Source organism: Plecotus auritus (genome assembly GCF_963455305.1).
Source record: "Plecotus auritus genome assembly, chromosome: 1".
NCBI classification, from domain to species: domain Eukaryota; kingdom Metazoa; phylum Chordata; class Mammalia; order Chiroptera; family Vespertilionidae; genus Plecotus; species Plecotus auritus.
In genome coordinates this window covers 172,070,938-172,084,447 of record NC_137770.1, presented here as the reverse complement: position 1 = coordinate 172,084,447, position 13,510 = coordinate 172,070,938, and positions in this window count along the sequence as shown.

Sequence of the window (13,510 nt, the reverse complement as noted above, 5' to 3'; positions counted from 1 at the left end):
CAAATGGCTATTCTGAAAATAATGGTGTGTGGTACCTTGAGGCTCTGAAAGTGTGGATTCCATGCCCTTTACCTATTGCTTTTCAAACTTTAATGTGCATAGAAATCATCTGGAGATCATGTGAAAAAGCAGCTTTTGATTTGGTGGATCTGGGTGGGGATTAAATTCTACATTTCTAACCAGCTCCATGCGATGCCCCTGCTGCTGGTCCTGAGCCCCAACTAACCAGTAAGTAACAAGGCCGAATTGTACATCGAGGGCCCTGGGCCTTTATCGCTGTTAACATTCACTGTTGGGAGACCTAAAAATCCATGCTTCCAAGACCATGCTTCCACAAAAATTCACTAAGTTCTGGTGTATTTCTTTTACCCAAAAAACTGTAGAGTCTCAACAACTAGAGAATATAAAAATAGACAAATATTATTTTAAAAGAACAGAAGGTCTGGATATAATAAGTACCATCATAAAAATGAAAAATTTAGTAAGGAGACTCACTCAACTTAAAGATATGTCACTTGAGATTATCTAGTTTGAGGAACAGAAAGATAAAGCTTCAATAAGGATAAAACAATAAAGATCAACACGGAAATAGACTTAAAAAATTCTATAAAACAACCAGGCATAACATGCATCTAAAAACACTCGACAACACGGGGATACATATTTTTTTCAAGTATGTGGAGATGTTGACAGACTATAAATTTGGCCATAAAACAAATCACAGTAAATTTAAAATTGAAATTATACAAAATATGTTCTTACATGAAATAAAATTAAAAATCAATAATAGGAATATTGGGGGAAATTCACAAATATATAGAAATTAAACAACTTGCTTACAAATAACCAATGGGAAAAAGAAATCAAAGGAAAAGAGAAATATTTTGCGAATAATAAAAATAAGAACAACATGCCCAAACTTCTGGAGTACAGATAAAGCATTGTTTATAAGGAAATTGTATTTGTAAATGTCAAATTAAAAAAGAAATCTTAAATTAGTAATCTAAACTTTAAACCATATAAAACTAGACAAAGAAGAGCAAGTTAAATAAAAGTAAGCAAAATTAAAACAATGGATAATTAACAAATAAAATTGTTGTGTTTTTTTTTTTACAGGATAAACAATTTAAAAATCTTTGGCCAGACTAACAAAGAGAGAAAATATAAATAATGTCAGAAGTGGAAGTAGGGATGTTACCACTAACCCTACAGAGATAAAAAAGACAAGAGAATACTATGAACAGCTATATGCCAACAAATTAGATAAACTAGATGAAATGGACAAATTCCTACAAACAAATTACCCAAATACTCAAAAAGAAATAGAAAATTCCAACAGACCTATGACAAGAGACAGCAATAATCAAACTATCCCAACAAAAGTCCAGGTCCAGATGTCTTCACTGGTGAAGGCTACAAAAATTTGAAGAATTAACATCAATCCTCCTCAAAGTCTCCCAAGAAATAGAAGTTGAGGGCCCTAACTGGTTTGGCTCAGTGGATAGAGCATCAGCCTGTGGATTAAAGGGTCACGGGTCCAATTCCAGTCAAGGGCATGTACCTTGGTTGCAGGCTCGATCCGCATGTGGGAAGCAACTAATTTATGTGTTTCATCAATGTTTCTCTCTCTGTCTCTCCTCCTTCCACTCTCTCAGAAAAGAAAAAAAAAATCAATGGAAAAATGTCCTCAAGTGAGGATGAAGAAGTAAAAGTTGAAGGAATACTTCCTCATACATTTTATGTGACCAGAAATATTCTGATACCAAAGCTAGATAAAGACATAAGAAAAGACAATATAGACCCGTGGTCGGCAAACTGCGGCTCGCGAGCCACATGCGACTCTTCGGCCCCTCGAGTGTGTCTCTTCCACAAAATACCACGGCCTGGGTGAGTCTATTTTGAAGAAGTGGCGTTAGAAGAAGTTTAAGTTTAAAAAAATTTGGCTCTCAAAAGAAATTTCAATCATTGTACTGTTGATATTTGGCTCTGTTGACTAATGAGTTTGCCAACCACTGAATAGACCAATATCCACTATCAATATGGGTGCAAGTTCCTTAACAAAATACTAGTAAATTGAATATAATAAAGAATTTTAAAAGTTATACATCATGACAGATTTATGCCAGGAATGCAGAGTTGGAAATAATAATACTTTCTTTTTCTTTTAATTTCTTTATTGATTAAGGTATTACATATGTGTCCTTATTCCCCCATTACTTCCCACCCCCCATTCATGCCCCCACCCCCCTGTTGTCTATGTCCATTGATTAGGCTTATATGCATGCATATAAGTCCTTTGGTTGATCTCCCCCTTACCCCCACCGTCTTTCAACAATAAAGATAAATTTTTTTAAAAATAAGAAAATCCATCATTTAATAGTTTATAGGATATTCTAGGTAAAGCAATTAGGCAAGAAAAAGAAATAAAATGTATTGGTAAGGAAGAAGTAAAACTACTATTTGCAAATGACATGATCCTATATCTCCCAATGAATCCACAGAAAAGCTATTAGAACTAGTAAATAAATTGAACAAAGTTGTAGGTCACAAGATTAACATTAAAAAGTCAGTTGTTTTTATCAGGGAAATGCAAATGAAACCTACCTGTTAGAATGGCTATAATAAAAGAGACATAAGCAGCAAGCGTTTGGCTAGGATAGAGAGAAAGGGGAACTTTTGTGCACTGTTGGTGGGAATGTAAATTGGTACAGCCACTATGGAAAACAGTATGGGGGTTCCTTAAAAATTTAAAAATAGAACTACCAAGAGGCTCAAGATGAAAGAGTTGGTAAACTCTAAACTTGCAACCTGTCATGATTACATCAAAATTACAATTAATTTATAGAACTACTATCACTGAAAACCACCTGAAACCAATAGAACAGAAGTTCTATAACGAAGGATATAAAGAAACCACATCAACACTGGAAGGAGAAGTGGAGACACTGAACAAGCAGGTCCAACATCCACGGTGTGGCAATTAAGAAACAGAACGGGTATCTCAGCTGCAGAGGTCTCCGCTGTGAAGTGGAAGGTCATAGCCCCCCAATAAGCTCCCCAGCCCAGGGGTACCAGTGTGAAGAAGAGGAGTCCCCCTAACATCTGGCTATGAAAACCAGTGGAGATTGTGTCTGAGAAAGACAAAGTGCTGTTAGACACAAAGGTGCTACTCTTAAAAGGCCTGCACAAAGATTCACTTCCTCACAAATCACTCGCTCTAAGCTCCAGTGCAGAGGCAGCAGCCTGAAACATATGGAGAGAAACTAAATTGAGAAACTAAACTGACTTTAGGGCGAGGGCTGGAGGGATGTGGGTCGGGAACTTTCTCCTGGGAAAGAAGCACTGGCAGGAGCCATTGTTCCTTTGTGGAACTCTCCTCACATCCAGAAGGTGGGCACCAAATCTGTGCTTTCAATTAACCTGGCTAACACTGTTCACCCCATCCTGGTGATTCCCTGAGAACCTGCCCCAGCCAACTTGCTTGCCTGGCCAGAGCCTCTTCCATCAGATCCTCCACACAAGAGGCCTACCTTGGCTTCTACTGCAGACATTTCCCCAAATCTGTAAACCTCATAAAAGTGGTTCGACTCATGCTGAAGACTTTCTCAAAAATCTGCAAATCCAATACAAGTGGTGGCCACACTTGGATCTCACTAAAAACTCCCTCAAAGGTCCATAAACACTACACAAGCAGTGGTCAGCCTTGGCCTGCATTGTCGTTCCTGCTGAAAGGAATTCTATGGATAAGACAGGCAGGTTTAGGGAGTCTTTGGAATAAAGAGGGTCCATGGGGGAGGAATGCATAGGTGAGGGCTTGGAGATGCCAGAAGGCATGCATTCACAGATAATAGAAAGGTGCCATAGGATAAGGGGAGAGGAAGACATACATTCACAGAGAATCAAGGAAAGCTAGACTATGGGGGAAAAGGAAGCATACTTTCACAGAGGATAAAGAAATGTTGACAGATGCTGGAAGGAGGGAAACACATGTTTGCAGGAGATAAAGGAATGTTGCAAGATAAGGGTGAGAGAAAGAGGGGGGCACCACGTGGATTTGGGGCTTTGAAGCTGATATTCTACAAAAAGAGTGACTAATTAGAAAAGCACAGGGTCATAAAATGGGGAAGGGGTCCAATTAGAAGGGAGCATGAAGAGACAAAGAACTACAGCCTTTATAAACCTTGGAAAAAAGGGGCTTAGTGGATTACCCCCTTGGGAGTCTGTATTTGCTTCCAATAAATTTCCACCCTCTTACTAGCAAGTCCTTTTTGTCTGTGAATTTTATTCTTCAAACTTCATTAGGCAAGAACTGCAAGGGCGAGATCTGCTCCCTGCACCCCATATTTCATTGCCAAGTGGTCCCAATCCCAGCACAAGCAACACCCAGACTCAACCTGCATTGTAAATCCCACCAGGTGGACCCAGGCCTGGCATAAGCAGTGACCAGTCTTGGCCTGTTACATAGCTCCAACTAAGCAGCCACAAGCCCGGCAGCTATCCTCAGCTTGCATCATAGTACCACCAAAGTGTCCAAAGCTTGGCGCAAGGGGCAGTTGGCCTTGCTTCAGAGCGTAGCCTCTCCCAAGCAGCAAACAACCTTAGATCACTTTGTAGCTCCTTCCAAGCAGCCCCAAGCCCAGCACAAGTGGCAACTGACCTTGGCCTTTACCAGAGCCCCTTCCAAGAGGCTCCAAACACAATATACTTGGTGGCCAGCCTCAAACCGTACCTGAGCCCCACTGAACCAGCTCCACATACAACACACCTACAGGGTAGCTTTGGCTGGCACCGGAGCCCCACTAAAGCAAGTCCTACTCCACAGGTCAGACCCCCATGCAACAGCTCATCTGCTGCAGCTTTGGCCAGCCTCACATCCAGTCAGCCTGAGGATTTACCACACCCACTGAAGGCAGTTGGGAGGGACCAGGCCTGCAGGGGAGGGCAGTTGGGGGGGACCAGGCCTACAGGAGAGGACAGTTGGGGGCAACCAGGCTGGCAAGGGAGGGCAGTTATGGGTGACCTGGCTAGCAGGGGAGGGCAGTTAGAGGCGACCAGGCTGGCAGGGGAGGGCAGTTAGGGGCAACCAGGCTGGCAAGGGAGGGAAGTTAGGGGTGACCAGGCCAGCAGGGGAGGACAGTTAGGGCAGTTAGGGGCAATCGGGCCGGTAGGGGAGGGCAGTTAGGGGTGACCAGGTTGGCAGGGGAGTGGTTAGGGGGTGATCAGGCTGGCAGGCAGAAGCGGTTAGGGGAAATCAGGAAGGCAGGCAGGCGAGTGGTTGGGATCTAGCAGACCTGGAGTGTGAGAGGGATGTCCCAGATTGGAGAGGGTGCAGGCTGGGCTGAGGGACACCCCCACCCCCTTGTGCATGAATTTTGTGCACCGGGCCTCTAGTATCCAAATATTGAATTATGTTGTACACCCAAAACCAATATAATGTCATGTCAATTATACCTCAATTAAAAAAAAAACACTCAGTTATTTTTCTATGCACTAGCAAATGAACAATACAAAAACAAGCAAACAACAAAAAAAAACAACAAAAAAAACGGAGATAACAATTTCATTTACAATATTGTAAACTATAAAACATTACTGAAAGAATGTTAAGAAAACCTAAATAAATGAAAAGACATCCTGTATTTAAGGATTAAGAGATATATGGTTAAGATGTCAATACTACCAAAAGTGATCTACCTATTTAGTGCAATCCTGATCAAAATTCCAATGACCCTTTTTGAAGATATTGGAGTACCAATTCTCAAATTGATAAGAAATTTCAAGGAGCCTCAAGTAGGCAAAATAATCCTGAACTAGAAGAACAACACTGGGGATTCATACTTCCCATTTTCAAAACTTGCTACAAAGTAACAGTAATCAACACAGAGTGGCACTGGCATAAGGAGAGACAAATGGGCCACTAGAATAACATTGGGCCCAGAAATAAACTCATACAGATGGTTAATTGCTTTTTGACCATGATGAATGGTTTCAAAACCATTCAATGAATAAAGGATAGACTCTTCAACAAATGGTGCTGGGAGAACTCAATATCCACATGCAAAAGAATGAAGTTGGACAGATACTCATACCATATATGAAAATTAACTCAAAATTGATCAATAACATAAATATAAGAGCTAAAACTATAAAACTTGGACAAAAAATATTCAAGTAAATTTTCATGGCTTTCAGATTTGGCAATGGATTATTAGCTATGATACCAAAAACCTAAGAAACAAAAAAATGGGGCAGGTAAAGTCAACTTTATGAAAATTAAAACATTTTGAGCAAAGGACAATCAAGAAAGTGTAAAGACAATCCATGAAATGGGAGAAAATATATGCAAATTGTATACTTCATAAGGATTTAGTATCCAGAATATGTACAAAACTTTTACAATTCAATAAGACAAACCCAAGCAAAAATGAGTAAAGGATCTGAATAGAGATTTCTCAAAAAAAAAAAAAAAAACCACAAAAAACCTATACAAATGGCCAATAAACACATTAAAATGTTTAGCATAGTAAGTCATTAGGAAAATGCAAATTAAAACCACAATGTGACATCACTCCATACCCACTAAGATGGTAATAATCAAGAAAACAGCAACAAGTATAGATGAGGATGTAGAAAACTTGGATATTGCCAGTGCAAATATAAAATGGTGCAGCCATTGTGGAAAACAGTTTGGCATGTTCTCAGAAAGTTAAACTTACAATTACCCTTCGACCCAGAAATCCCACTCCTAGGTATATATCCAAAGTATTGAAAACAGCTACTTAAATAAATACTTGTACACAAATATCAGAGCAACCTCACTTACAATGGACAAAGGGTGGAAATAATCACAACGTTCATTAACAGATGGAGAAGCCAATCATGCTGCATCCATAAATGGAGTATTATTCAGCCAGGAAATGGAACACTGTTCCATGCTACTATGTGGGTGAACCTCAAAAACATTATGTTAAGTGAAAGGAGTCAGACACAAAAGGTCACATATTCTGTTATTCCATTTATATGAAATATCCAAAACAGGTAAATCAATGGAAACAGAAAGTGGACTGGTAGTTGCCAGAGTGGGAATGGAGAGTGACTGCTTTATGGTTAGGGGTTTATTTGGGAGACTAAAATGTTTTGGAACTTAACATAGAGGTAGGGGTTGCACAACGTTTTAAGTATAGTAGATGCCACTGAATTATTCTCTTCAAAACTGGTCATTTGTCAGGTGCCTTTCATCTTAATAACATTGTTAAGTAATGTAGCAGAAAAGAGGAGAAAGAGAACAATAAACAGATGAAACAAATAGAAAGCAAAGAGCAAGTTGGTGGATTTAAGCCAAACTCTAACAGTATTTTTAAATGGTCTAAACACCCCAGTTACAAGAAAGAGATTGTCAGACAGGGTAAAAAAGCAAGACTCAACTATATGCTGCTTACAAGACACAAATAAGAAAAGAAAACTTTTGAATATGAAATATTTAAACTTGCTAGCCTGGTACAGAACATTGCTTTGTCTAACAAGTGGCAGGGTTTCATCAATAAGGAAGTCATAATTGAAGACACTTAAATATAAGTGCGAGGCAGTGGCCCAGGGAGTCTAGAGGACAAAGGGACATTCATGAACGAGGGGTAATTTACTAGAAATGCTTTTCAAGGATCCAGGGTGCAGAGATCTGAGAGCAACTTGGAATGACAGTGGTTAGTTCCAAGTTGATTTTCTGGGTTGCTTCATTAAAAGCTAAATATTGAGCCTGCACTCATAAAGTGCTAATTTCATTGGGAAGAGCACGGATTGCTACCCAGCAGGCTCTGATTCACTGGTGGATGCACTTCTCCATTTTCCAGACCAGTCCCCCTCGGGGTTCTGGATCTGCTTCCGGACAGTTTCTTGAACTATGTTGAATGATCTAAAAGCTGTGACTCCCACATAGGGACAAATTTGACCTTCAGGGGACATCTGGTATTGCTAGAAACATTCCTGGGTATCACAACTTGAGGGTGCTACTGACACCTATTGGGTAGAGTCTCTTTCTCTCTCTCTCTCTCTCTCTCTCTCTCTCTCTCTCTCTCTCTCTCTCTCTATATATATATATATATATATATATATATATATATATATTCTCTCTCTCTCTCTCTCTCTCTCTCTCTCTCTCTCTCTCTCTCTCTCTATATATATATATATATATATATATCCTATTAATAAAAGCCTATGTGGTCATCATGCCCTCATGCCGTGATGCCTTAACACCGCAATGAGCGATCACCAGGAGGCTGCGTGCTCAGCAGGCATGCACGGGTGGGCAGGGCTGCATGCGCACACAGGTGGGCGGGGGCTTGACGCTGTGTGCGTGGCACAGAGGCGGGTCCCACAGCTCTGCGTGGCAAGGCCGGGGGTTCCACGACTCTGCATGGCGCGGAGGCGGGACCCCCGGCTCCGGCCTACCTCTTTGGGGCAATCCATCGAGGAGCCCTGGATGGGTGGGCAGGGCCTACCTCTTTGGGGTGATCGATCACCGGGCTTCCACACCTTGAGAGGGCACAGGTGAGTCTGGGGGACTTGCCCACAAGTGCACGAATTTCGTGCACCAGGCCTCTGGTATACTATAAAGCAAGGGACAGCTCTGAGCAACAACAAATTCTCTGGCCCAAAATATCAACAGTGCCAACGTTGAGAAAGCCTGATCAGTAGGCAACAATTCTAAGTCAATGATTTCTAAAGAGTGGCACTCAACTCAGCAGTGTCAATACTGGGAACGTATTAGAAATACAAATTCTTGGGCTCCGTGTGTGACCTACAGACACTCTGCTGGAGCCTAGCAACTTGTGCTACAACAAGCTCCTCAGATGACGCTGGTAAGCGTTGGTCTGAGATTAAATTCCTTACTAACTCTTCCATTTCCCGCAGGATCTCTAGACTCTAGAGTCGAGAGTGACTTGCAGGAAACCAGTCCTCCAGGGTCTTACTGCCACTGCTGTCTCACTCCTTAACTGAACACTACCATCACTGTTGGATCAAACTGCTCTTTGAAGGCTACTAGTTATCTTGAATATGATTCCACTGTTTAATCCCCACATGCCATCACACCAGCCACATCTGGCGGTGGGAAGTGCTGACCCCTGCACCCTGAAATCCTCCCCTCCCTTGGCTTCCAGGACACTCCCCTTCCCCCTCCCCCCTCCCCCCCCCCACATTTCCAAACAATTACTAGACAAATCCAAGGAGCTCCAAACTTACCAAGCCCAAAACTGTATCATCACAGTTTTATTAATCCACCCCTCTCCCTCTCTCTTTCCCCCAAACCCCCTCCCTTGCTAATACCCCCTTTCTCAGAATGAAAACAATAACATATCAAGGTCATTAATCCTTGAAATTTGCCACTTTTTTGACTTATTTTTTTTTTAATTGACAAATTCTAGTAACTCTGCTTCCAAAATAGTTCTGCTTCTGTCCCACACCAATCAAAAGTGAAAAATGCTTGAGATGGCATTTTTAAAATAATGAAGTTGAGAGAGGAATGAGGATTTAATTTCCGGAGGCATTTTAACTGATGCGTGAAAAGTACTACTCTGTCTCCTCTCATGGAATCGTTTGCCTCTGTGGCAGGTGAGAGCCAGGGGTGCGGAGCGTTTTCCAGTTACCTTTTGTATGGTGTGTACTTTTGTAAACAAGATAATAAAGACAACACGGCACAATATACCTCGGTCCCTGAAGGGTTGAACACGCGCTCCCAGTTATTGAAGAGCAGGCAAGCAGCGGAAAGCAGGAAGCTTGGGGTTTTTAGAAGTAAATGGGGAACAGCCTTTTCTTTCTTGCTTCTTCTCTTTTTTTCATAGAAATCAAATGCGTGGCCACGGGCTGACCGTCCCAGGCTTGTTAAAGTATGGTCAGAAGACCAGCAACAGAAGCATCACCTGGGCTCTTCTAGAAACACAACCATGAGCCACCTCAAACCCAATGGCACCAAATCCGTGGCCATAGTCCCTCGGATGTATGCCTGCTCGAGTTTGCGAAGCACCACGTTAGCTCTAAAGCTTATTTATACGCTTAGCTTTCTCCCACATTTAGCCCCTGGGCGCACCTGCCCGGCCTGACCAGGCTGGAGAGCCGTGTGTTCTCACGGTGTGTCCTGGAACCAGCAGCTCCCGCTAGAAATGCAGGTTCCCAGGTTCGCCCAGACCCTCGGATCACATCCTGGGCCAGCCCTGCCGCTCTCTGATGCTCGCTTACGTTGAGAAGCGCCGCTTTAAGAGATGGTGGTTCTGGGTCCTAGACACGCACAGAGGCTCCTGCACTGCTGGGGGCCCATCAAGTACCTAAAGGGGCTCAACGTGGGCTTAGGGCTAATCCATAATTAGGAGAACCTGAGCTGGTGTTACTTCATTGGGACTGTGAATAACCACATTTTGTATATACACAGAAAATGTACAGTTTACAAAGCGTTTTTCATGGTATTTGTCTTAATCTTACTGCAACACAGGATGCAGACAGATGAAGAAAGTGGGTTTGAGAAAGATTACGTCATTTTTAAAGGGCAGGTACGTATTAAGGAGCAGGGCAGTCTTGGAACCCAAAAACACCGTATCAAAGAGGCCTTCCACCAGCTGTTTGAAAAGTTAATTGGAGGCGTTCCAAATGAAGCTAAAGACTCCCAAATGATTGTTATCTTTTGGGAAATAAATTTCAGGCACTGAGATTCATGAAGACCCGTGAAAAATAAAATTCACAAGTTGCTAAAGGTTCAACAACAGTAAAGACATGAATAGGAAGAGATAAAGCAAATGAAGCAAAACGTTAACATTTGGTGAATCCAGGTGGACTTGCGAGTTTTCATTGCACGATTTCTGCAACTTTCCTGTGGAAAATAAAACCCACAGGCTGTCAGCATTCGTGTGTGTTCCAGCAGATGACACACTACTTACCTGTCATTGCACGTGTTTTAGGGCTCCTGCCAAACAGCTTCTACTTATAGAAGAACCTAGCTATGTCGCACTGCATCATGGGAAAGCAGGTAGTAGACATGCGAGACACAAAAAAGATGCATTTACTTTCTTTTCCTTTTGCATGGAAGTTTATTCATTTGTGCAACTATTCTTCATTGGGGTCGCTGCCACAAAGGCAATTCTGGGTTGCAGTTGTCACTGACAAGTTTGTTTTCTCTCTCGACCCAGGCGGAAGACCAGTCGCACACAGAGGAAGACCAGTTGCCCCAGGAGAAAGACCAGTCATGGGGATCCAGAGAGGATCCGGCTTTTCATGTGCTGTGGCCCTGGTGCTGTAATTCTCAGACACTGCAGCCAGTGACCACACTTGGCTCCATTCAGTCCATTTTGTGAACTATTCTACTTGTATGCCACTTCCTCATGTGTCACAGCTAGTGTTTCTGAAAGACTTTTTGATAAAATACTGGGTTGGGGGAAAATAACTAGAAAGCCATTGAGACGACTGGGGAGATTTGGTTTGGATAACAGCATCTCTGTCAAAAATGAATGATTACACCTCCACCCGCCCCTAACCCACTTGTAAAGCCACGCTGGGCTCAGGTCCTCTTGACTGATGATAAGAGTTAACAATTGCACGTTGTTTCCAGTCCACAGATACTTTTCTATTTAATATCTTATTTGGTCTCATTTGATAATATATGAATTCCCCATTTGACCGCAGTGCTTGAGCGTAGGTAGGATTAGGTTCCTCACAGACAAGGGTCACTGAGGGTCATGAAATAACCAAATTCCCCAAGGTCATTTGGATAGCAGGTACCAGTGCTGAGACTCCAGCAGGTCTGACTTTACAAATTGCATTATCACTACTGAGCCAGCGTGGCCAGTCACAGGGGCCCTGCCGGCCGGGGGGCAACGCCAGGAGCAGGAAGGGGCTTCAAGCTCTGACCTTCTCCTTAGTGGTGCCCGGAGAACTCGGCAGACGTTTTGGAAAATGCCTAAAGTAATAAATGCCTATTGTAGGCTATTGAGAAAATTTACAAAGAATCAAGGAGGAAAGAAGGAAGGAAAGAAAGACCGTCTCCTTCTACCTCAACCTGGAAATAAATAGTCGTGGCAGCTTCTGTTTACATGTCCTCTCACTTCTCGTTTCATCTCTACCTGTGCTCTTCAAACCTTCAGGGGAAGGCTTGCAATTGGCCCTGCCTCAGGAATAGCTTTCCGTGAAGTGGAACCTGCTTCTTCCACCTCATTTCAGTGGTTGCATAGTATTCTATTGAGTGGATAAGCAGTGAACATTGAGTTGTTTCTCCGGGCCTTGGACTGCCTCCGTAGACCGCTCCCTTAGGCACTTCAGAAGCCTAATTATGCTGCAGGAAGTGAATCACGATTTGGGTATAATCTCTGATCTCTTTCCTTTTCTTTACTGGCTCCAGTGAACCATGGAAACATTCCCTGGAGGCCTGGGTTGTAGTGCAGATTCCCAGAAGAGCCAGGCCTGAGCAGTTGGTAGTTCTTTAGAAATAGACATTGAAATAGCGGGGAAGGGGAAATGGGCTAATGGGAATCTTCCATTTTAGATCCAAACACATTTCACTGAAAAAGAACGCAAGAAAACAGGCAACAAAACATGCCACTCCTTCCCAGCTGCTCCTGAAGGGAACTAAGCGATGGGCAGTATTGGAAGCTGGTAGGTTTGCAGGGTTAGGTGTGCATGGTGCTCAGGGGGTCATTCTTCTAAGATTTTGGTAACTAAAGCATTGTTAGAGTGAGGCTAACATCACCTTGGAGATGCTTTTATGGATAGCTCAGCTGTGTTCTGGAAGCTTACTGTAGAAGGCAAAGTGCCTGTGAGTCATATTGCAGGTGGAAAATCAAGTAAGTTTGTGGTCAGACCAGGACCAGTGCTGGGAAAATAACTTGCAATCATATGTCTAAATGACTGTGCAGCCCTTCTGATAAGCACAGTATACTATTTTCTACATTGGCTTTGCTTCTAAATGACATTTAATTTTAACAGCTACTTAAACTGATGTTAATGAAAATTGTACTGCTTAGGATTAAACGCTGAGAGAATTCTTCATAAAAGTGCCACTAAGTCCCGGGGCTTCTGGGTAACATGTAAAAACAAAATAAGCAAAATGAAAAACACAAAAACAAAACACCTTGCCTTATTTAGCATGGAAAGGTGTCAACTTTTAGCCTTGCCAGTGTTTGTTGAACAAATGAAGATTTTTCAACGGAGCTTACAATCTGGGAGGCGGTTTGTTCCTTTGCTGTTGGGCCTCTTTCGTGCTTTGTCCTCACGTGTCCTCAGAGATGTGTGTGTGAAACCTGTGCGCCTTGGCGCCCTGTTCCTTTGGCTTCCAAGCCAAAAAGTATCACTCTTCCATCCCAGCGGGATCACCTCCAGGCTCCTTCTGTCTGCTCTCAGGCAGCCCTTCCCAATCAGTTCAAGCTAGGATGGCACACTGAGCCCCATTGGCCGTGCGGGGGCTGGAGTTCATACTTCCATTTCCCAAAGCTCTAAATCAGGGGTCCTCAAACTTTTTAAACAGGGGGCCAGTTCA